General features: G+C 54.0%; 1 protein-coding gene across 1 annotated transcript in view; it reads right to left on the bottom strand.

Moving 5' to 3' along the window:
* Nucleotides 1-7042, bottom strand: part of BCOR (BCL6 corepressor) — a 115128-nt gene extending 108086 nt beyond the window's left edge. Inside the window, exon 1 of the mRNA XM_053891707.1 lies at nt 6886-7042. The gene's annotated coding sequence lies outside the window, so the exon portion shown is untranslated. The remainder of the gene's footprint in view (nt 1-6885) is intronic.
* Between the last annotated feature and the right edge of the window lie 14721 nt (nt 7043-21763).

Raw genomic sequence — 21763 nt, 5'->3', positions numbered from 1 at the left:
GCCAGAGGCCCCCGCCTGCAATCTGCTAGGCTGGGTGAATGCGCAGCCTGGGCCTCTGTCCCCAGCGTGCCTGGGCGCCACCTGGGGCCGGTCACGCTGCGTGAGTCCATCTGTGGGGAAGGAGGTCAGGGGGAGCCCCTCCCATACACAGTTTTAGCAGCTCTGGGCTTTCAGGACGTGGTGGGGGGGCAGGCCTAGGTCTTCTGATGTTCATTTTAAGCATGTTCTTGTCCTTCTTCACTGTCCCCACCCTGAACGTCAACGTCACCTCATACTTAGCTGACCCAGCCAGAGTCGGGGCCTACTTCCGGGGTCCTGGGGGAGTGGGGTGGCTGTCTATGGCATCTGCTCTCCGGACTAACTGAAGTGGCTAGAAAGCTACTTCGAATTTATATTCTTCATCCGGGTTTCTTCTCCTTACAGTGCGCTTGGAGCTCATCTGAAGGTCCCTTTTCTTTCCGTTGAACCCTTCAATTTTTGACGGAGATTTTCCTTAGGACATTCCAAAGGATTCTCCCACCGCTTCAGAAGCTTAAGTTGAAGTGATGTAAAAGAAAACGAGGTTCAACGCATTAAGTTGCCTTTGGGTTCCCTTTATCTTGCACATTCCTGCATGGATTTGAGGGAGGGCTGATTTTTACTTTGTTTTGTTTTCTAATGGTCAAAATCGCTGTGTTTTCTAGGGCAAGAGAGGCTGAACATTGACCGCCCGTGAAGTGGAGGGGTCAAGCCCCTTTCACAAAGTGCTGTGACAATTTGGTCCTCAGAAGCCCACCTGAGCAGGGCAGGGGAACTGTTATTGTTCCCATTTTCCGGGCAAGGACACTGAGCCCCTCCTCCCCATAAATTTTAGGAATCTAGTCTTCCTCACTGAACCCAGAACCCAGTTGACACCCACCTGCTCCTGCCCGCATCCACCCTCCTCCAGATTAGTGTCATTTAGTAAACGTTGCATCCTTTTGTGAGATGTATCTACTGGGGTCCTGGGCCACCCTCGGCGGTGGGGGGGGGGGGCTGAGGCAGCCCCCACCGCCCACATTTGGGGCAGCTCCTCCACAGCCTGCAAACCTCAGGGATCTCAGCTCTTACAGCCTCCTGTTTACTCACTTGCCTCCACCGAGTCAATTTCGACTGCAGACCCGGGAGGACAATTTTAAAGTGTTTCTGCAGACAGACCCTCTGGCCGCGCCGGAAGTGTTTTATGGACCTGTGAGCCGAGTTAATCCCAGGAGGGGCGGCAGGATTAGTCCCTGGTGTAGGTGGGGGATTCCTGTGTTAAGGTTTAATCCCCATGGGAGGAGAGAGACGCGGAGGGGGAGGGTCGCGTGACTTTGGTAATGCGTGCCCCCTCCCCATTAAGCTCTCCGACTTGGGCCGAGGCCGGTGGAAACTGAGGCATGTGGCCCAGGACCTCGATCCTTGGCGAGGCCAGGTGTAGGGAGCCCGAGGCGCCTGGGGTAGACGCACCCTGGGAGATCAGCAGGGACGTGGAGTGCGAGCGGAGAGCGCAGTTGTGTTTTTTCCCCAGGTTTTATTCTCCCAGCCCTGTGGAAAGGAGCAGAGCCGCAACCCGGGGAGGGAGCCGGAAAGAAACACTTAATCACCGGCGTCTCGCTGCTCGTCACGCGAAGATGGCAGCGGCTCCCCTGGGTTTCAAGGTTCCGGGAAAGGCGTGTGTTCTGCCTTGAGGCGCGCGGGCTGCTGCGCTCCCTCCCTTGGCTCGGCGGCCGGCCCAGGCTCTCTCAACGCCCGCTCTCAACGCCCGCAAGTGCGGCCAGGGCGGCCGGTCTGCCCCTCTGCGGGCCCCCTTAGTGGCCAGGGCAGCGGGTCGTAAGTCCCCGCGTGTTAAAATTAAAGGCTCGAGGAGGTGGGGAGCTGATCGCCCAGCGCCGGATCAGACCACGAACCAACCCCCACACCCCCCACTCCGGCCCCCGGGCGCGCAAAGGCGTCAAGCTGTGGCCAATGGCCGATGCGAGACCTGCGGGGTACACTCCTACTAGCCGTGGCCGGGGGCCGGCCGAGCCAGCCTTCGCCGGAGAGAAGATTTATCACCATCCTCATCCATGCGCCCATCCCACTGCCTGGACCTCCCCTTTGAGCCCCGACCCATCAGGAAACACAGCGCACAGGTCCCAGGCCAGCCTCTGCCACTTGCCGGGAGGGGGTGGGGTAGAGGGGAGATGCACAGGCCTGACCACCTCGGGCCCCAGGCGTGCAGCGTGCACACTGACGCTGGGGAAGTGGAGGGCAGCTCGGCCCCCCTCCACCCTGATTCCACACCCGGGGCAGCACACAACCGCCAAGGGCTTCTGACGCGCCCTAGCTGGGAGGAGGAAGGGAAGGCAGAGGCCTGGGGTGGGGGGGGGGCCGGCTGTGCGCTTGGATCCCGCGCACGCGCGCGCGGGCTCTCTCGCCCGGAAAGGGGGTCCAGAGTTTACGAGAGGCAGGGTGAGTGTGAACAACCCAGAACCAGCCATCCCCACCGGGACTGACAAGCTGACCTCTCCAAACCCCCAGCCATGGAGCTCCGTGCCCGGGACTGGCGGCTCACGAGGAGGGGAGGCTACGACATCCGTCCAGTTCTGCGGGAGGAGCCCAGGGATGCACCCTGAGCCCAGGGACCCGTGTGACCCAGCCGCCCCCACAAGCGTCCGTTTAGCTCCGCCTCCCGGGACCACTGACACTTGGTGATAAGGAGTTCCTCCGCAATCGGCTGTCCCCAGCCCCCAGTCACCTCCGGTGGACGTGACCACCGGATGCTATGCGGCAAGGTAGGGCGAGGGGCCTTTGCACTGCCTTTTCTGACCCCTTTTCCAATGCGGAGCCACGATAACGTGCTTCTGTATGAAGCCTCAAAACTTTCTTTTGCAAAATAAGGTCCAGATGTTGGGCCTTCTTGTTTCTCTCCATGACTTCTTCCTTTGGAAGGTAGGGGGTTCAGGCAGTCCACTTGGAAACATCCCCCAAAGGGCTCGCCTTCACTACACAACACTGGTGAGCAACACAGCTCTCCCTCCCTCAGGGCAATCCCTGCCCCATCCTAAACAGCGTTGCTTTGGTCCAGCTGCTTAACGCTTCTGGCCTTCAGTGATCTCCTTCTGTAGAAGGAGGCCAATAACAGCATCTAATTCATAGGGTTGTCTTGGGGATAATATGAGTTAATACATAAAACACCTAGAAGGCGGTCTCTCATACATGTGTCCGTTGTTATGATTTGGTACTCTCTTACCTTTGAATAGAGAGCGGGTAAGAAAAACAGCCAGGTTAAAGACCCCAAAGGCCTATATGGAGTCAGGGGTTTGGGCAGGTACCAAAGGGCAGTGCTGCCCACACAAAAAGGGCCAGAAGGCAAAATGGGCTCAAATGGTCTCGACTACACTTTCCCTTAAAGGCCTGCGTGTGCCGTTGGGATGTAGGGAGGAACGGACGTGCGCTTTAATGGGGCTCATTTAGACTGGATTAATGGGAAGCTTCTGCCAGGGCTCAGGCACCATTACCCACCACCCTCTCCCCGAGGCCGTGGTTAAACAGCATTGGTGGAGAGGACCTCCAGGAGACTCTTCCAGGCCGCCCTTTTTTGATGGCTCAAAGCCACCTCCTGTAAACCAGTTCTTGGAGGTGCTGGGCAAATGCCACATCCTCTGGGGATGTACTTTAGCGGGAGCTTAACACTGGTCCAGGGCTGGGATGTGGTAGGCCTAGTTCCCGGGCTGTCGGTGGGCCTCATTTTAAGGACACATACATGCGCCACTATTTATGTAATTAGACTTGGTCAGATTTCTAACTTCAAGAAGCTTCCCATTTCCTTTGAAATGGGGTCTCCTGTGCGATGGGGAGGAGGTGGTACAGAGAAGGGTCTGAGGAGGCCTCAGCGCCACTCGTTCCGGGGTCTGGCCTCTCCCAGGTCACTCATAATTCATTAGGTGGGACAGCCTTTGCCTTTTCAAAGACGACGCAAATGGCCTTTCGCTAACGTGGCTGCAGGCATTCGCCTAATCACTGAAATGTGCTGGCGGTGCGCTCTCGCTCTTGGTTGATCCTTATCGGAACTGCGTGCCAGGTTGCCAGCCCCGCGGAAGACAAAGACGCGGCTGACTCCAGGTCTGCTCCCGAAGCCTCAGGGTCACCTACGGGGCTTCCCCTTTACAGCCTCTGGCCCCCAAGCCGCTGCCCGGAACACACCCGCAGCCCTAAGTCAGAATTCCAGTTCTCGAGCGCCACCCGGAGAGTTCACATTTCCCCTCTTCCGAGGCCGCGTGGTGCGCAAACGACTGACTGAAGGTGGTGCAGCACACGTCTGGCTGGAGGGGGCGGGGGTGGGGAGCTTCCCCGTACCCAGCTGCACGTACACAGGAAAAGAAAAAGCCAAGTGAAAAACGTGGGCTTTAAAAGCCCAAACCCAGGGCAATCTAAGTACAAACAATCCTAGACAGGCGTTTGCGAGGAGTAAGCAACCTCCAAATAGAAACAACTAAAATACATCCCCTTTTAGAGTTATATTAAAAGTCCTCCAAGGTGGAGTGCAAAGGGGACCGCGCCTTCTTAAGGACACACACGAACCGTGCCAAGAGACATCGTCCTCAGCCCAGCGCCTCCTGCGCTGCGTTTTAATACCAGGCAGAAAGCGAGGCTTTCATTCCCATCTACCGATTAACCAGTTCTCGTAGTATTTATAACTGACTCAACGTGTACTCGGTTAAAAAAAAAAAAATTGATCTTGCCTGAAAGATACGTGGACGACCTGTATTTAGATAGGCTAAGTTCCCGCAGCTGTCTGACCCCATTTGTCTAGTCTCTCTAAGAATCCACGTTTTCTAGCCCGGGAAGGGGCAGGCGGCCCTCGTGGCTCCCCCTCCGGCGGTTTCCTGGCGAGGCGCCCATCCTCCCCAAGCACCGGGAGCGGAGGCGGCCGCATTAATACTCGCGGGCAGCCGGCTCTGACCTATACTGTCATTTTTTCCATCGGTCAGAATCGGGCTGGGGGGGGGGGGGTTCTCCTCCGAGGGGCTCTGCACGGATCATTGGGTTTTCCCCGGCGAACTTAACACGGAGGCAAAAGGGGCAGATGGAAACCAGGCCTCCGCTGGCCGGGCGCGCGTAAGCGCCGCACTCTGCAGCTCGACGCAAAGCCAGGGCTGGATTTTCGCGGCCCGGGGCCGGCGGCCTCCCCGCGCCGGCGCGATCCTCTCTCCCTCGGGCTGAGCAAACGTGCTCGCCTAATTCCGCCCTGGAGACAGCAGCTGTGCGGCGAGAGCAGGGGAGGAGGGGGGGGGGGGGGACTGCAACTTTTCCAACAGAAAGTGTATGCGCACAGGAGAGGTGAAGGCCCACCCCGATTCTGTGCACGTACCGACACAGCATCTAATCAGTGTCACTGCCAGGAATACGCTTCCGCGGCGGGCGACACCCCCGCCCCCGCCAACCTGCAGGAGGGAGGGGGGAATGCAAATGGCGTCTCACGTCGTCCCAGACTCTGCCCAGCTCCCGCTGCCCCGCGACCCCGAGCAGACGTCGCAGCGGGCCAAGCGCCACCACTCTGGGGACGCGAACACGCTGGAGGCCCGCGCCCCTCTCCTGCGCCAGGGTCTCGGGAAAAGGAGCTAGCGCCACTCCCCGTTCCGAGGCCATTCCCCCGCCCCCACGTCCGGAAAAGCCGCCCTTCCCCGACTGGGGGGTGGGGTGGGGAGAGGGGACGCGGGAAACTTTGCGAGACAACTGTTCCGCGCCTTCCTCGCGTGGCGCGGGAGAGGAACGTAGGTGGGCTTCCCGTCCGGGGCCTGACCACACTCCCCCACTCCTCCAGGCCTCGGACCTGAACCTCGTGGGCTACGGCGGCGGGGAATACATTTCAAGCCACCGGGTGGGGGGAGGACACCAAAGTCGGGCGTCTTCAAGGGCTCTGGCGGGTGGCCAAGTTTGTGTCCTTTCCCTCCCACGCTGGAGTAGCGCGCGCCGCTTTGGGGGAAGCGTGAGACTCCTCACCCCTGGCCACGAGGCCACTCTTGTCTGCAAGGTGGGGCCGATGGTTTCTCTACAGCACCCTCTCCTGCTCTGCGGCCACCGCACGGCTCGCACAGCCCCGGGGAGTCCCCAGAGAGCCCCCAGAGACGGCCCGCGCCTTCGCTCGCCAGCTCTTCCGGGGGAGGGGGAGGCGTGTGTGTCGTGTGCACCACGGCTCCGGCTCCCACCCTCCGCGGAGCCACCTCGGCAGCCCTCCCCGGCCACGGCCTCAGCCGATCCCCGCCCGGAGTCGCCTTGCGGGATGCAGCCTCCTGCACGCGGAACGGGGCACCCCTGGGACGCAGGCGGGGATGGCGGTTCCGGTCGTTCCGGGATTTGCGTGCGAGAAGAAAACAAGGCCGGCGACGAGAGGAGCCGCGCCTCCATTCTCGGGGTGCAGACGGCCTCGCAGTCTCCGCGTCGGTCCCGCCATCGCCACTCCGGCCTCGGGGGCCCGTTTCCGCACCCCCGCCCCACCCCACCCCACCCCCCAGCAATTCCTCGTCCCGCCTGTGCCGCACCACGCGGAGCTCCGAGCACCCTGGCTCCCACACCAGCACCCCCGCCACCCCCCCGTAACTCGCGCGCCTCCCTCGCCCCGGGCTCGGGGCGCCGCTCGCTCTCAGCGCCCCTAGCACGCCGGTTCTACCCTCGGCTGCGAAAACCGCCACCCCCGCCCGGCCGGGCCCTTGTCCCAGCCTGGCTCCCCCGCCAGCTGCGCCGCCACCGCCGCACGTGACCCGCCCCCGTCGCGGCTTCCGCTGAGCTGCCTGTTCCGGAGCACAAACAATTTCTGCTCTGACGCGGGGTCTCTCGGGCCCTGGCGTCCTCTCCTCCCTGCCCCCCTCTTCCGGGTACGAGAACTCAAAACAACTCGCTGACCTTCGGGCGGACCAGCTCCGGCTTCCACCGACTCCGGCATTCCGTTCAAACCCAGCAGCGGCAGCTTCTAAGATTTCACTCCGCGCTGGGCTGGGGGGAGGGGGTGATTTCTCCAGGAGGGGGTGTCTCAGATCGAAAGAGCCACTTCACGCTCCTTCCTCTCCTCCAAAGTGAGTTTTTAGACTAGCCGGAGGCCCTGGGGAAACGCTCGCAGCCGCGCGCAAAGAAAGCACACACCCCCACCCCCACCCTACGCATATGCCGCCTTGACTAGTGTCTGACCCGATTTCCAGGGTCACGGCCCAGCGGCAGAGGGCCTGGCCAGCCTCGGAAATACCACCCAGCGGTGGGCTGTGGCACCGAACAGAGCTGGGGTGGGGTGGAGAGAGAAGTGCGTTAAATAATGAATAAGTAGCTCCCACTTCTGCTTTGTGCTGAGAATTTCAGAAACTCTCCAACTTTGCAGCCCAAGAAACTGAGGCACAGAGAAGGGTCAGTTCCATAACTAGCTCAGGGTCACCCAACTAGTTAAATGACTTAGCGACAATTCGAGCCCAGTTGGCCCAGAGTCCAGGGTGGTTGAACATTCTGCTCTGGTGCTCACCTTGGAATCAAAAGCACAGAGCCGTCTGCAAAGCCTAGTGATCCCTGGAGGGCTCTGTATTTTGCAGGAGGCATTGGGGTTGGTGCATAGCAGGCACTCAAACATTGGTGGGATGAACGGGTCCCTGAATGAGTGATTGACCTGGTCACCGATGGCCAGTGATTTTAGGGAAAACACGGCTCGTGGGCTTCCCTTCCACAGGCGGGTGGTGATGGGCTGAGGGAAGCATATGGCTGGCAGCTCAGTGGTTACTTGTTGTAGGCACAGAGCCCATAAGGACCACCACCGTCCTGCGAAGGTAGCTTCAGTCACGGCCCTCATCCGCTGTGACGTCACATCTCTACGACCTACCTTAACCCATATAGCTCTGAGATGCTGGTCAGTGGGACCACATCTGCCCTTTACAGAGCTGCGCCTGGTGGTGCCCTGTGTTGTCCCCCCTCCCGCCGGTGGCCCAAAAGAGGATGCGATTAAAACAGAAAATATTCCTGGGGCACCTGGGTGGCTCAGTCGGTTAAGCGTCTGACTCTCGGTTTCGGGTCAGGTCACGATCTCACGGTTTGTGGGATCGAGCCCTGCATTGGGCTCCACATTGAGCATGGAGCCTGCTTGGGATTCTCTCTCCCTCTCTCTCTCTCTCTCTGCCCCGACCCCCACCCCCACCCCTGTCTCTCTCTCAAAAATAAACATTACGTTAAAAAAAAAAAAGATGGAAAGCTTCACATTTACGAGCAGTGTCTCAGGCACCTGGGTGGCTTCGTCATTAAGCATCCAACTTGGGTTCAGGTCATGATCTGAAGGTTGGTGAGTTTGAGTCCCACATCAGGTGACCTCGAGCCCTGCATCGGGTGAGCATGACCCCCGCTTCGGGTGAACCCCACTTCTCTCTCTGTCTTTCTCTCTGCCCCTCCTGGGATTCTTTCTCTCCCCCTGGCTCACTTGCTCTCCGCCTCTCTCTAAAAACAAAAAAACAAAAAAAACAAAAAAACCCCACCAAACTTCTCTAGATAATCCAAAAGAATGGACTTGTATATCCAAACTTCTCTAGATAATCCAAAAGAATGGACTTGTATATCATCTTCTTATTCTTCCCTCCTCATTGTCTTTTTTTTTAACTTTTATTTTATTTTATTTTTTAAAAATATCACTTTTTTTAATGTGTATTTTTGAGAGAGAGAGAGAGGAGGGACAGAGAGAGAGGGAGACAGAAAGCGGGCTCCTTGCTGACAGCAGAGAGCCCGACGTGGGGCTCGAACCGACGAACCGTGAGATCATGACCTCAGCCAAAGTCAAATGCTTAACCGACTGAGCCACCCAGGCGCCCCAACTTTTATTTGTTTTTGAGAGCGGTCGCAAGTGGGGGAGGGGCAGAGAGAGGGGAGGGGACAGCGGATCCAAAGTGGGCTCCTCGCCGACAGCAGCAAGCCCAAGGTGGGGCTGGAACTCAAGAACCGCGGGATCACGACCCGAGCCCGAGTCTGATGCTCGACCGACTGAGCCACCCAGGCGCCGTTTCCCTCTCCGTTTTCTAAACCTAACCAGTTGTCCCTTTCGTGTCACCAGTTGGGCAATCTGAAATGAGGACAAGTTGCACTTCAGGTTACCTGGAAGTAAACTCTCTCCTTTCCAATCTGATTCTCCCAGCATCTGTTGACGCGTCTGTGGTGTAAGTCACTACACGAGGCAGAACACGGAGGAGGAAAATGCCTCATCTCTGTTTCTGATTATTGATATAGCCTCTTCCCCCTCCCTGCCTCCTCTCTCCCTTCCTCCTTCCCTCCCGCCCTTCCTGACGGTTGTCTACTTTGGCTCATGTGCCTAGGATTAGTAACCAAGAAATGAAAACGTTTATTTTCTGAGTAACAGCCCAGCCTTGACTCTCAGGCTGGGGTTTCGGCAGCCTCTTTCACGGTCTGCTCTCGAGTGACCAGCAGGACCCTGTGACCTCAGCCTGGGGCCAGCCCGGGTTGGAAGCATCGGATGATTTCCAAAGAGACCACGGGCCTCAGTCCCACGTGGCCGGATTGTAGCCGAGAACAGCCTTGCTTACCCTGGTGCAGGCGGACGGGTGATAAGTGATGCTGAACGGGAGGTTCGGGATGCTCATTTGATTTATTATCTGTGTACAGCCTGGGGAGGAGAAAAGGCTCATAAAAGTGTTCTAGGCTGGTCATTCTGAATGTGAGCATTTATTTATCTGCAAAGCTGCCGAATGTCCCTGCAGGAAGTCTCAGGCGCAGCAACCCCTGACGGCACAGACACAAGTCGCCCCTTTACCCAGGGCTGCTTTTACTGCTCCCAACAGCTTTGTGCTTTCCCTGGGGGAAGAGGAGAGTCACATAGCGAGTTTTCTTCCTCTTTTCTCACGCTGCAGAGGAAGTGATGTTGTGGAAACAGTGGCATTAACTTGGCCCGCACGCCGCATCGGAGCCGGAGTTGGGAATAGCTCGAAGCAGGGTGGCATTCCTTCCTAAGGCTTTTCTCCTCCAGGCCCCAAGCGACCCAGCCTGGCTTTGAGCGTGGGGATGGTGGGCAATCACAGGTGACACAAAGCAAGAGAAGTAATACTTTCCTGTGTACAAAGGGTCTCCTGGGAGAGGGACGCTCCTGACCCCTTGAGCCTGCTTTCTTCTGGAGCACTTTTCATTTATTCTTTATTTTTAAGTTTATTTATTTATTTTGAGAGAGAGAGTGCATGCGTGGGTGTGCGTGCGTGCTGCGTGAGTGGAAGATAAGCAGATAGAACCTGATGTGGGACCCGAACCCATGAACCCATGAGATCATGACCTGAGCTGAAATCAAGAATTGGATGCTTGGGGCATCTGACTTCGGATCGGGTCACGATCTCACGGTTCGTGGGTTCGAGCCCCGCATGGGCTCTGTGCTGCCAGCTCGGAGCCTGGAGCCTGCTTCGGATTCTGTGTCTCTCTCTCTCTCTCTCTCTCTGCCCCTCCTCCACTCACCCTCTGTCTCTGTCTCTCAAAAATAAATAAATGTAAAAAAAAAAATTAAAAAAAAAAAAAGAGTCGGACGCTTAACCGACTGAGCTGCCCAGGCGCCCCTCATCTATTCTTTTAATTTTTTTTTTAAATTTTTTTAACGTTTATTTATTTTTGAGACAGAGAGAGACAGAGCATGAACAGGGGAGGGGCAGAGAGAGAGAGGAAGACACAGAATCTGAAACAGGCTGCAGGCTCTGAGCGGTCAGCACAGAGCCCGACGCGGGGCTCGAACTCACGGACCGCGAGATCATGACCTGAGCCAAAGTCGGACGCTTAACCGACCGAGCCACCCAGGCGCCCCTTAATTTTTTTTTTTAACATTTATTTTTGAAAGACAGAGAGAGACACAGCGCCCGCAGGGGAGGGGCAGAGAGAGAGGGAGACACAGAATCCGAAGCAGGCTCCAGGCTCCGAGCTGGCAGCACAGAGCCCCACGCGGGGCTCGAACCCGCGAACCGTGAGATCATGACCCGAGCCGAAGTCTGTGAGGACAGAGCTTACATTCTACTTTGCTTGGCACACAAATGGCACGGGATTGTGGTGCCACCGTCAGATCCTTTGGGTCCTGCGTCCATAACATCTATCGTGACACATGTGACTGCCTTCGTTCGGTTCCCCTAGGACTCTTGGTGAAGCAATTGAACCCACCCTCCCCAAACTTACCTCCTCTGTCTGATCACACCATGCACTGCTTGAAAATCCTCTAAGCAGCCAGAAGGGGAGGGGACAAGGGGCACAAGGGACACCCCCTTCCAACTGAGTCAGCCTCCTTTAAAAAGATTTCTCAGAAGTCTCGCCCAGTGATTTCCACTTCCGTCTCATTGGCCACCTCTTGCTGCAAGGGAGGCTAAGCGATGTTGCCTTGCAGGTTATACGTGGCTGCCTCGAGTTACCAAGAGGACGGATGGCTATTGGGGTAGGCAGCCAGTCACCTCCGCTCATCTACTTGCAAAGAGTGTGTGACAGGGCGTATGATACCGCTTAGTAGGTGGTAGGAGAGGGGCCTTGTGGGGTCTGTTCCTGGTTCCCATCCCGGTTCCCCGGGAAATGGCCCTTTGTCTCCCCCACCCCCCACCTGCCTGGGGTTGGGACGCCAGCAGCCTCTGCTGCTGTAGCTGCTGGTGGAACCTGCCCCTGACCGAGCCAGTTCTGTTCTCCCCCCACCCCCCACCCCCCGCCCCGAGCGTGGCCGATTGGAAGAGAAAGCTGGTCAGTCAGGCCAGGGCTGGCTCCGTGGCACGTGACCGTGGCCGTCACGCGGCTCCGTGCTCAGGGTTCAGTGCTCTGCGGTTGCTGTCTGGACATTCTGAACAATGTAATTTCGAATTCGTGTTTGGTAGGTGAAGCTCTTGGGACAATGGAGCGTGAACCAGGGGCTTGGAGCCTCAGGTCATGTATGGTCCCACCTCCTGGTTTACCTCCCTGAGATGGGTTCCCGAATGCCTGCTCCCCAACTCTCGGTGCCCCCAGCCCTGCCTGGCTTCCCCGATACCGTCCTGGTTGAGGTTGCTGCCTCCTTCTGCCCCTGGCAGGGACCTGGGTGCTGACACTGGGAAGGGTCAGGGTCAGGTGTGCACGGCATCTTGGGGTGGGGCAAGGAGGCAGCTTTCCCTGCCCCTGGCTGGGGCCCTGCATTTTAACTTTGTCCTGGGCCCTGCAAATTAAGCGGTCAGCCCTGCCGGACCGTGGGGCCATTGTGTTCCAGCCTGTGTGTGTCGGGCCAGGGAAAGCCGGTCTGGGGAAACACAGAGAGTAATACAGAAGTGCAGCAAGTAACAGAGTGCCTTCAGAAACATGGGGCGCCTGGGTGGCTCAGGCGGTTGGGCGTCTGGCTTCGGCTCAGGTGATGATTTCGCAGTGTGTGAGTTCGAGCCCCGCGTCGGGCTCTGTGCTGACAGCTGGGAGCCCGGAGCCTGCTTTGGATTCTGGGTCTCCCTCCCTCTCTCTCTCCCCCTCCCCTGCTCACACTCTATGTCTCTCTGTCTCTCAATAATAAATAAGTGTTAAAGAAAGAAAAAAAAAAGAAAAGAAACATGGGGCCCCAGAGACGGCGAAGATGGCTGCCTGGAGGGGATTCAGTGCCTGGGTCCTGTTCACCCCCCCCCCCCCGCCCCTCGGGGGCAGCCTGGAGGGGCTTCTGCTCCTCTTCTGTTCCTTGTGCTACTATGAATGGATTTCTCAGATTGCCAACTGCAAGTTCCCCAACCCCTTCCCCCGCCCCCAAAAAGAAAGCTTGGTTTGCAGTTCGCAGTATTGGGCTCCAGTCCCAACGGCGCCATTTCACTAATTCTGCGATATTTGGCAAGTTCGTTTTTCTCTCGGAGCCTTCATCTGCTCAATGTTTGGGCCCTTTCTTGGTAATAGAGGGACTTAAGGCATAAAGGGTGCAGGAAATTTAGAGCAAAACGACTTCCTTCTCTCACTGGTTTCTCAGTACTTAAAAACTGCTTGTTTGAATTTGGGAGACTCAAGTGGTTCAGCTAGCGTGCGGGTGCCTGGGTGGCGCAGTCGGTTGAGGATCCGCCTTCAGGTCAGGCCACGATCTCATGGTTCGTGGGTTCAAGCCTCACATCAGGCTCTGCACTGACAGCTCGGAGCCTGGAGCCTGCTTCTGATTCTGTATCTCCCTCCCCTGCTTGTGTGCGGTCTCTCTCTCTCTCTCTGTCTCTCTCTCTGTCTCTCAAAAATAAATAAATAAACATAGAAAACAATAAAGTAGGGTCAAACAAGAGGTTTGAGGTCAAACAAGGTCATAGGTTTGAGCACTGGATAGGTTTGCTTAGCGCATTTCCATGACGAAAGCCTGAACACATAAGGTAGATAATCCCACTTCTCTGTTGCCGCACGACGAACAGCCCCCAAAGTCAGAGGTTTAAAACCGCAACCGTGTAACCATATCTTGGGATCTCGTGAGCCAGGAATTGAGGCAAGACTCGGACGGGTGATTCTTCTGTTCCATGTGGGATTGACTACGGTCTCTCAGTGGTACCGGGTGGTACATGTGGCCCAGGTCTTGCAGGGAGTGTTCCAAGAGAATAAGACGATCTAGAAAGCTCCTTCTGACCTAGCCTTGGACGTGAGGCAGCCTTGGACATCACTTCTGCTGGTTCACTTAGTTACAAGAGAGTCACAAGTTCACCCAGAGCACACACAAGGGCGTGAATACCAAGGAACGCGGGTCACCTAGGGGCCATCTTTGACGACTCGCCGTCACAGTGGACCAACCACTCATACATTTGTGCCCTCAGTCCTGGGAGGCGGAGCGTGAGCACACAGACGGAAGAGCTCAGGTCGATCCCTGTCGTCATCAAAAGGGTTCGGGGGGGATCCTGAGTGAGCAGCAGGAGACGGAAAGGCTCTTGGGAACATTAACCTCTGCAGAGTATCTGAGAGCTAAGTCCTTGGGTTTTGGATGTTAAACCCTAGTCCTGCTTCAAAACCAGCCTCTCAGGCTCTTGAACTTACAGAAAAACACCTCCGATTCCTATGAGGGAGTTACTATAATTATCTCCATTTTCTATATGGGGGGAAAACTGAATTCAATTGCCCAGGGGGCGCCTGGGTGACTCTGTAGGTTAAGCGTGTGACTCTTGACTTCTGCTAGGGTCATAATCTCATGGTTTGTGAGATTGAGCCCCACATCAGGCTCTATGCTGACAGGGTGGAGCCTGCTTCGGATTCTCTCTCTCCCTCTCTCCCTCCCTGTCCCTGTCCTGCTTGCACGCACCTGTGCACGCCCGTGTGCACTGCCTCTGTCTCTCAAAACAAATAAATAAACAAAAAAATTTGCCCCGAGTCATAGCTAGAAAATGCTACAGCTGGAATTTGAACTCAGATATAGCTAATGCCAAAACAGTAGGTGAGCGTAGAGTTTACAGTTTCAAGTAACTTTCCCGGCGTCACCCAGAGACATCCAAAATACAGTTCAACACCCATTCATGATATAAATGCTTAACAGACTTAGAAGAGAATGGAAATTCTTTCATCTGATAAAGAGCATATACACACAAAACTTACACCAAGCAGCATACTTAATGGTAAAATAGTGAAAGCCTTCCCTCCTGAGATCAGGAACTAGAGAAGGACACCTGCTATCACTCCTTCTATTCATTATTATTCTGGAGGTCATAGCCAGTGCAATAAAGCAAGAAAAAGAAATAAAAAGCATCCAAAGTGAAAGGAAGAGATGAAACTGTCATTCACAGGTGACATGGTTGTGCACATAGAAATAACAAAAGAAAAACCCTACAATCCAACCTTCAGAATTAGTAAGGGAATTCAGCAAGGTCACTGGATTTAATGTAGGACTCTTGTGAGGCTTTAATGAAACATTTGTATCGGACGCTAAACTTCTACCTATTTAAATCTCACAACCACCTCTCGTTGGCCTGTGGCACTGTGGACACGTCCTCCTTGACATTCCCTTTACGCTGGTTTCCTTGACACTATCCTCCTTTTGTGTCCTGTCCTCCTTTCCCTCCAGATTTCTCTCCGAGCCTCCTCTTCTGGTATCTGCTCCTACAATGTTGGCCACGCTCAGAGCCCTGGCCACGGGCAATGCTGTGGGGAACACAACTCCATCACGGTCTACGTGGATGGCACCTGCCACAATGGTCTGACACCCTCATCATTTCTTCCCTGGACTCTCTCACCGACCTAGTCCTCGACTTGCCCATCCTCAGTCTCTTTTCTCCCCCCGATTTTTTTGTGTATTGCGGTAAAATACTCATATAACGTAAAACTTACTGTCTTGACGAGTCTAAGCGTACAGTTCCCTGGTATTAAGTACACTCATCTGCTTGTGCAAACCTCACCACCAACCTCCTACCTCCAGTCTTGCTCCTTTTGCATCCATCTGTCACACAGCCCCGGGGTGACCTTCCTGAAATGCAACCTTGCTCCTTGCCAGCTTTCCTCTGTGTAAACTCTTTCAAGAGCTTGAGACACCTCGGTTGGGTTCAGCACCCTCTGAATGGTCGCAGAGCCCCTCCGTGATCACCGTCCCGCTCACTCCTAATGTGCACCCTCCATGCTGTCTTGCTTCCCTTCCTGTCTTGATTTGGTACCTCCAAAAGCTGACCCTGAGCCAAGGATTTGGGCGCAGAAGAGCAGTGATCCCGGGAAGCACAGTGAGAGAGTGGGAATGGAGAGAGGACAAAGGGCGCGTTGGTGGGCAGGTTACTGATGCGGGCAAGGGGACTCCATCCCGCTGATGCCTCTCTGTGTAGCACGTCCCTCCAAACTGTCCCAGTGAGGGGTTGAGGAAGTATTTATCCCCCAACTCCCATCCAGGGGTGTGCTGGTAACCAGCTCCTGGGAGGACCAAGAAAGTCCCAATTTGTAGTGTTCTCCAATTGCCATGATATAACAGATTCGCACCGTGGCTGAGTCTAAGCTAGCGACGGTTTAACAATTGGCTTGCAAATTTTCCGAATATGTCACAATCAGGTTCTCCAGAGCCGGTACCCCTGCTCCAACACACCCCTGTGCTCATTCCGCATTAGTTGAGGGTTATTTCTGGGAAGCCAAGCACTTAGGATCTGCCCACACATATGGTGGCCAGCTGAGTGTGCTTCGGAGGCCAGAGAACACCCTCTGATGGAGTTTCAGGAAGTCCTCATTGTAGGTGGGAAGTCCTTCCAGGTGCCTTCCGAGCTGGGTGGAGGGACATGGGTGGGGCACCAACAGAGCTTGCTGTGAGCGAGCTCATTGCAGGGCCGGTCCCCTGGCTTGGAAAGTCTGCTCCCTCGAAGCCTCCCACTGGGCTGCTCATCCTTCAGTACTCAGCTGTGGCGTCACCACCTCCGCGAAGCCCTCCCTGCGTTCGCACACACCGTCCTTGCTCTCGTCACAGCCCCAAAGCATGCCCCTTGGCTCGTTAATTGCTACCTGCCCCTCTCCCTCACTGGACTGCAGGCCGCCACGGCCAGGGACGTCGTCTGTCACTTTCTGTAACTGCAGGGCTCAGCCCAGCGCCCAGCGCAAGCCTAGCTACTTAATAAGCACATAACTCATCCCACCCCACCTGGCACACAGTAATGCTCGAGTCAAATTAGCATGCTCCCCCTCCCCTATTTATACATCCGCCGCTCAATCAATCAATTGGTCCCTCTATGGCTTTATTGCTTATTCCCATCCGTTTCCAAAGAGGACTTTAGGCAGCAAGCAGGTGCTTCCTTTCCCGTGAAGGTGTGAGCGACCATATTTTCTGAAGCAATGATCAGGACACGTGATCCGACACATGTTCCAACACATGGTCTGACAATGGGACAGAATATTTTAAATCATCACCGTCTCGGAAAACCCGGGCTGCGTGGCTCTGTGGAGAAAAGAGCCAGGAGCCACGGCCTCATCATGCATACCCAGAACAGGCAGGAGTTCTGTTTTAAAGACCTCTGTGATTTTAAGAGCAGCGTGTAAAGATAGCTGAAGAGGGAAGTTGATTTCTGTGGCACTCTAGCTGGAGTGATCATAGGGAGCGGGGAAAAATTTGTGGCAGAAACAAGCTCTCATTAAGACCATATGCTGTATTTCTAATCGATGGCTCTTAGAAGTAATTCCCCGACATTTCATTCATTTTTACTGCCTCCCCTTCAGGGGCAGGAAAAACAGCGTTGTTCGCCTGCGTTTATAGATGAGGGTATTTAGAAACAGAGAGGTTAAATGGCTCAGCCCCAGTCACAGAGTGAATCAGAGACACCGCCAGCCTTGAATTCAGAATTCCAACTTGAGCTTCTGTGCCAAGATCCCTCGGGGCACATTTCCTTTCTCATTTGCATAAATCATCAACATTTTTTTCCAAGCTTGTGCTGAGAAAGCCCCTTTTCAAACAGTGGAAACTCCCTTTGCCTTCTGTTGCCTTAGTTTTATTTTGTGAACCAAATTCTTTTACTTCAACACGTAGACTTGCTATTTTCCCTTCCGTTGAGCCCTTTTCAAGAGAGGTCGTGACCTTTGCTTCTAGATGCAATGGAAACGGGTGAGCCCAAATGAAATAAAACAGATGATCTGGGGACCCTATAAAGCGTAATCTCAACTAATGTTCAAAATCCCATGCCGTTGATTATAAATCTTGAAGCATGGCAGGTTACCACAGTGCTTGAACCCTGTCGGGTGTAAGACGTGCCTCCAACTTTGGGAGCAGATTCATAGGATTCGAAATAAGAAACTGGAACAGACCGGGGCTACGCAAGTCTGAAAAATGTCCGTTTGGAAACAGGTAGGGATTCATACCCGAGATTAATGGTACCTGAACTTGGACTTCTAATCGCCAGTGTAATTACATAATTACTCACAATCCTTTCACATATTTAAGGAATTCTTAGCTCATGACCTCATCCGTCTGATGGTCCTTAGGTGACTCCGGTATTGAGGTTTCTGGGCATGAGCTGAGTTTCCTGGATTCCCAGGTCAGCACTTAGCGCATTGCTGACACTCACGAAACAGTAATAATCCTCTTGGAAGTGAAAACATATGCAACGTGTTTGGGAAAAACTTCCCCTCCCTGTCAAATACGGTAGATAATCAAGACAATTTATGCCTCGTCGGTTTGACCATTAGACAAAAAGAAATGACATCTCTTCGAAATCTTTGATAAAATAAGCATCAGCATAGAGGAAAAGCTTTTTGTCTGCATGGCGTAGTAATTTATTTTATGACTTGTCACATTGCTTAGCTATTGGTGCAATAATGCTGTGTAACAAAAGGCCTGCTTTGATGTCTCCTTGGTCTCCTCGGACCGGCAGCTTCCTGGGGCATTCTGCTTATGGTAGATCACCAGCGTGCAAGTCAGGCCAAACGGTGCAAGCACATGTAAAGCCTTTGCTGGCACCGCATCTGCTCAATTACATTGACTTAAAGCAAGTCACAGGGTCAAGCCCAAAGTCAGCGGGGCCCGGGGAACACCACACCCCACAGAGGGAGAGGGGCGGGGAGGCGGGTGACTGTTTGCCGAACGACACTCCAGTCTCTCACGATTATCATCCCGAAAAGGCTGAATTGTGGCCCCTCAAATTTCATATGTTGAAGCCCGGACCCCCAAAACCTCAGAATGCGACTGCCTTTGGAAATAGGGCCCTACAAAAGGTGATTACTTTAAAATGAGGCTGTGAGTGTGGGCCCTAGTCCAATCTGACTGGTGTCCTTATAAGAGGAGGATATGCGGACACACAGAGAGACCCCAGGATCAGATGCACGCAGAGAAAAGGCCGCGTGAGGACACGGCGAGAAGGCGGCCTACGGCAAGCCAAGGAGAGAGGCCTCAGAAGAAAGCAAACCTACCGATGTTTTAATCTTGGGCCTCCAGGCTCCAGAACCGTGAGGAGTGAATTTCTGTCACTTGAGCCTCCCGACCTGTGGTGTTTCGTTATGGTAGCCGGGGAAGACTGATACCACCTGTAAACTCCTTGCCGGTGACTCGGGCTGTGTCTCACTCACTACATTGTGCCCTCTGCCCCCACAGTACTTAGCACACTGCCTTCTGTACATATGTATGGATCTTTGGCAAATGAATGAAATCTTCTCTCAGTTTCAAAATAAGCGATTATTTATACTTTATTTTTAAAAAGTATTTATTTATTGGGGGGCACCTGGGTGGCTCAGTCGGTTGAGCATCCGACTTCGGCTCGGGTCATGATCTCGCCGTCCGCGCGTTCGAGCCCCGAGTCGGGCTCTGTGCTGACAGCCCGGAGCCTGGAGCCCGCTTAGGATCCTCTGTCCTCCCTTCTCTCTGCCCCTCCCCCACTCATGCTTTCTCTTCCCCAAATAAATAAACCTTAAAAATAAACAAATAAATAAAATGTTTATTTATTTAAGAGAGAGGTCAGTGGGAGAGAGGCAGAGAGAGAGAGAGAGAGAATCCCACTAACTGAGAGATCATGACCTGAGCCAAAATCAAGAGTCCCATGCTTAACCCACCGAGCCACCCAGGCAGCCTTCCACTTCCTTTTTAGAAAATTCTGGGAAAGGTCTCCAACTGGCCAGGCTTCGGTCACATGCTTATCCCTTGAGCCACTCACTGCGTGGGGGAGGAAGTAAACTAGCTTCCGTGCAGCTTCCTTCAGGGAAGGTAAGGATGTCATGACTCCCAGCCACACCAGGGCCCCACCGCTGGAGTTATTCACCAAAGGGGAGGCGAGTGTCAGAAGAAGGGGCGAGAGAACAGTTCTGGACAGACCAAAGTAATGAGCTACATTGTATCAGCTTGACTCTATTTGGTAACTTTTTTTCTTTTGCAGGTTTAAGATAGTTTCCTTGGGGGAAAAAAAAAAAAAAGACTGGAGGGCGCTTGGGTGGCTCAGGCCATTAAACGTCTGACTCTTGATTTCAGCTCAGGTCATGATCTCGCGGTTCCCGGGTTCGAGCCCCATGTCGGGCTCTGCACTGACAGCATGGACCCTGTTTGGGATTCTCTCTGTCCCTCTCGCTCTGCCCCTTCCTTGCTTACACACACTGTCTCTAAATAAATAAATAAATAAATAAATAAATAAGCAAACATTAAAAAAAAAAGACTGGAGGCCAGGCTCTGTCACCTACAAGCTGTGTGACTTTGGGCATGTTACTTTGCCATCCTGAGTCTAATAAGAACATTTTTTATACCTCTCTGGCAAGTTGTTAAGAGCTTGTTAGAAACGCTTCCGATTTTAGCCACAATTCACATGGGGTGGGTCATCACTTGGAAGCAGGGACTTCAATGTCCTGGTCCAAGAGATACACACATACGGGATAGTCACATAAGTCACATATGATGTGCATACACACATATGAAATATATATTTTTCATACATTCCAAAAAACAACGAAACTTTTCTTCTTTACGGACAACCAGCAATATTTTTTTGCAGCCTAGAAATATTGCCAGGGTCAATATTCTCTATCAGAGATTGGCAAACTTTTTCTGTAAAGGGTCAGAGACGGAGGCTTCGCGGGCAGTGACAACAGCCACAGACAACATATGAGCAGCAATTCTCAGTCCCTTGTTGCAGAAGACGGTATCCAGGAAGAAGATCAGAGATATGTGGACGCTGGAGGAAAGGAAGTTGTGACAGTATAGTGAACTGTCTCCAGCAGCTGCACTGAACTCAGACAGGTTGGGGGGGACCAGGAATGGGGCATTGATAGTGTCGGCCTCAGGGAGCAAAGCCGAGGAGGGAGCCTGTGCCTTGGAAACCAGAACAGTGAAACGGGGAGGTACCAGGGCATAGGGGATAATACGACATGGCTGGATCAAGGCTTGCCTGAAGCCAGCTCTATCTCTGGACTCTAAGGTCATAGGAACCAATATATCTCCCAATGGGAATTGAAGCCAGTTTCAGCAGGGAGGTTCTATGTCTTCTAACAGAAAGCAGTTTTTACTGCTCTGGGAAGTAAACAGGTTTAGTTATTCCAGCAGTGCTTGGGTGTTGAATGCTATGAAAATTGAGATTGGCAGAGGTACAAAGATTCTCATTTAACTCTCCTGAGCCCTCCTATATCTGATAGGAAACTACCCTACCAGATGAAGCCAACTTTTATTTTTTATTCTTTATTTATTTATTATTTTTTTTAATGTTTATTTACTTTTCAGAGAGAGAGAGAGAGAGAGACAGAGACAGAGAGAGAGAGTGTGAGCGGGCAAGGTGCAGAGACAGCCGGAGACACAGAATAGGAAGCAGGCTCCCGGCTCTGAGCTGTCAGCACAGAGCCTGACGCAGGACTCGAACTCACAAACCGTGAGATGGTGACCTGAGCCGAAGTCAGACACTTCTTAACCGAGTGAACCACCCAGGGGCCCCTGAATCCAACTTTTTTTTTTTTTTTAATTAAAAAAAATTTTTTTTAAACGCTTATTTATTTTTGAGACAGAGAGAGACAGGGCATGAACGGGGGAGGGTCAGAGAGAGGGAGACACAGAATCCGAAACAGGCTCCGGGCTCTGAGCCGTCAGCCCAGAGCCCGACGCGGGACTCGAACTCACTGACTGCGAGATCATGACCTGAGCCGAAGTCGGCCGCTCAACCGACTGAGCCACCCAGGCGCCCCTGAATCCAACTTTTAAAAACACACCCTGGGGGCATCTGGGTGGCTCGGTCCTGGTTAAGCGTTTGACTTCGGCTCAGGTCGCCGTCTCGCGGTTTGTGAGTTCGAGTCCCGCGTTGGCCTCTCTGCTGACAGCTCGGAGCCTGGAGCCTGTTTCGGATTCTGGGTCTCCCTCTCTCTCTCTGTTCCTCCCCTGCTCAAGCTCTCTCTCTCTGTCTCTCTGTCTCTCTGTCTCAAAGGTAAGTAAACATCAAAA

Source organism: Panthera pardus, unplaced genomic scaffold (assembly GCF_024362965.1).
Source record: "Panthera pardus isolate Hobbes unplaced genomic scaffold, ASM2436296v1 HiC_scaffold_27, whole genome shotgun sequence".
Taxonomy (NCBI): domain Eukaryota; kingdom Metazoa; phylum Chordata; class Mammalia; order Carnivora; family Felidae; genus Panthera; species Panthera pardus.
The sequence above is the reverse complement of the archived record's forward strand: the minus strand, read 5'-3'. Positions and strand labels throughout refer to the sequence as shown.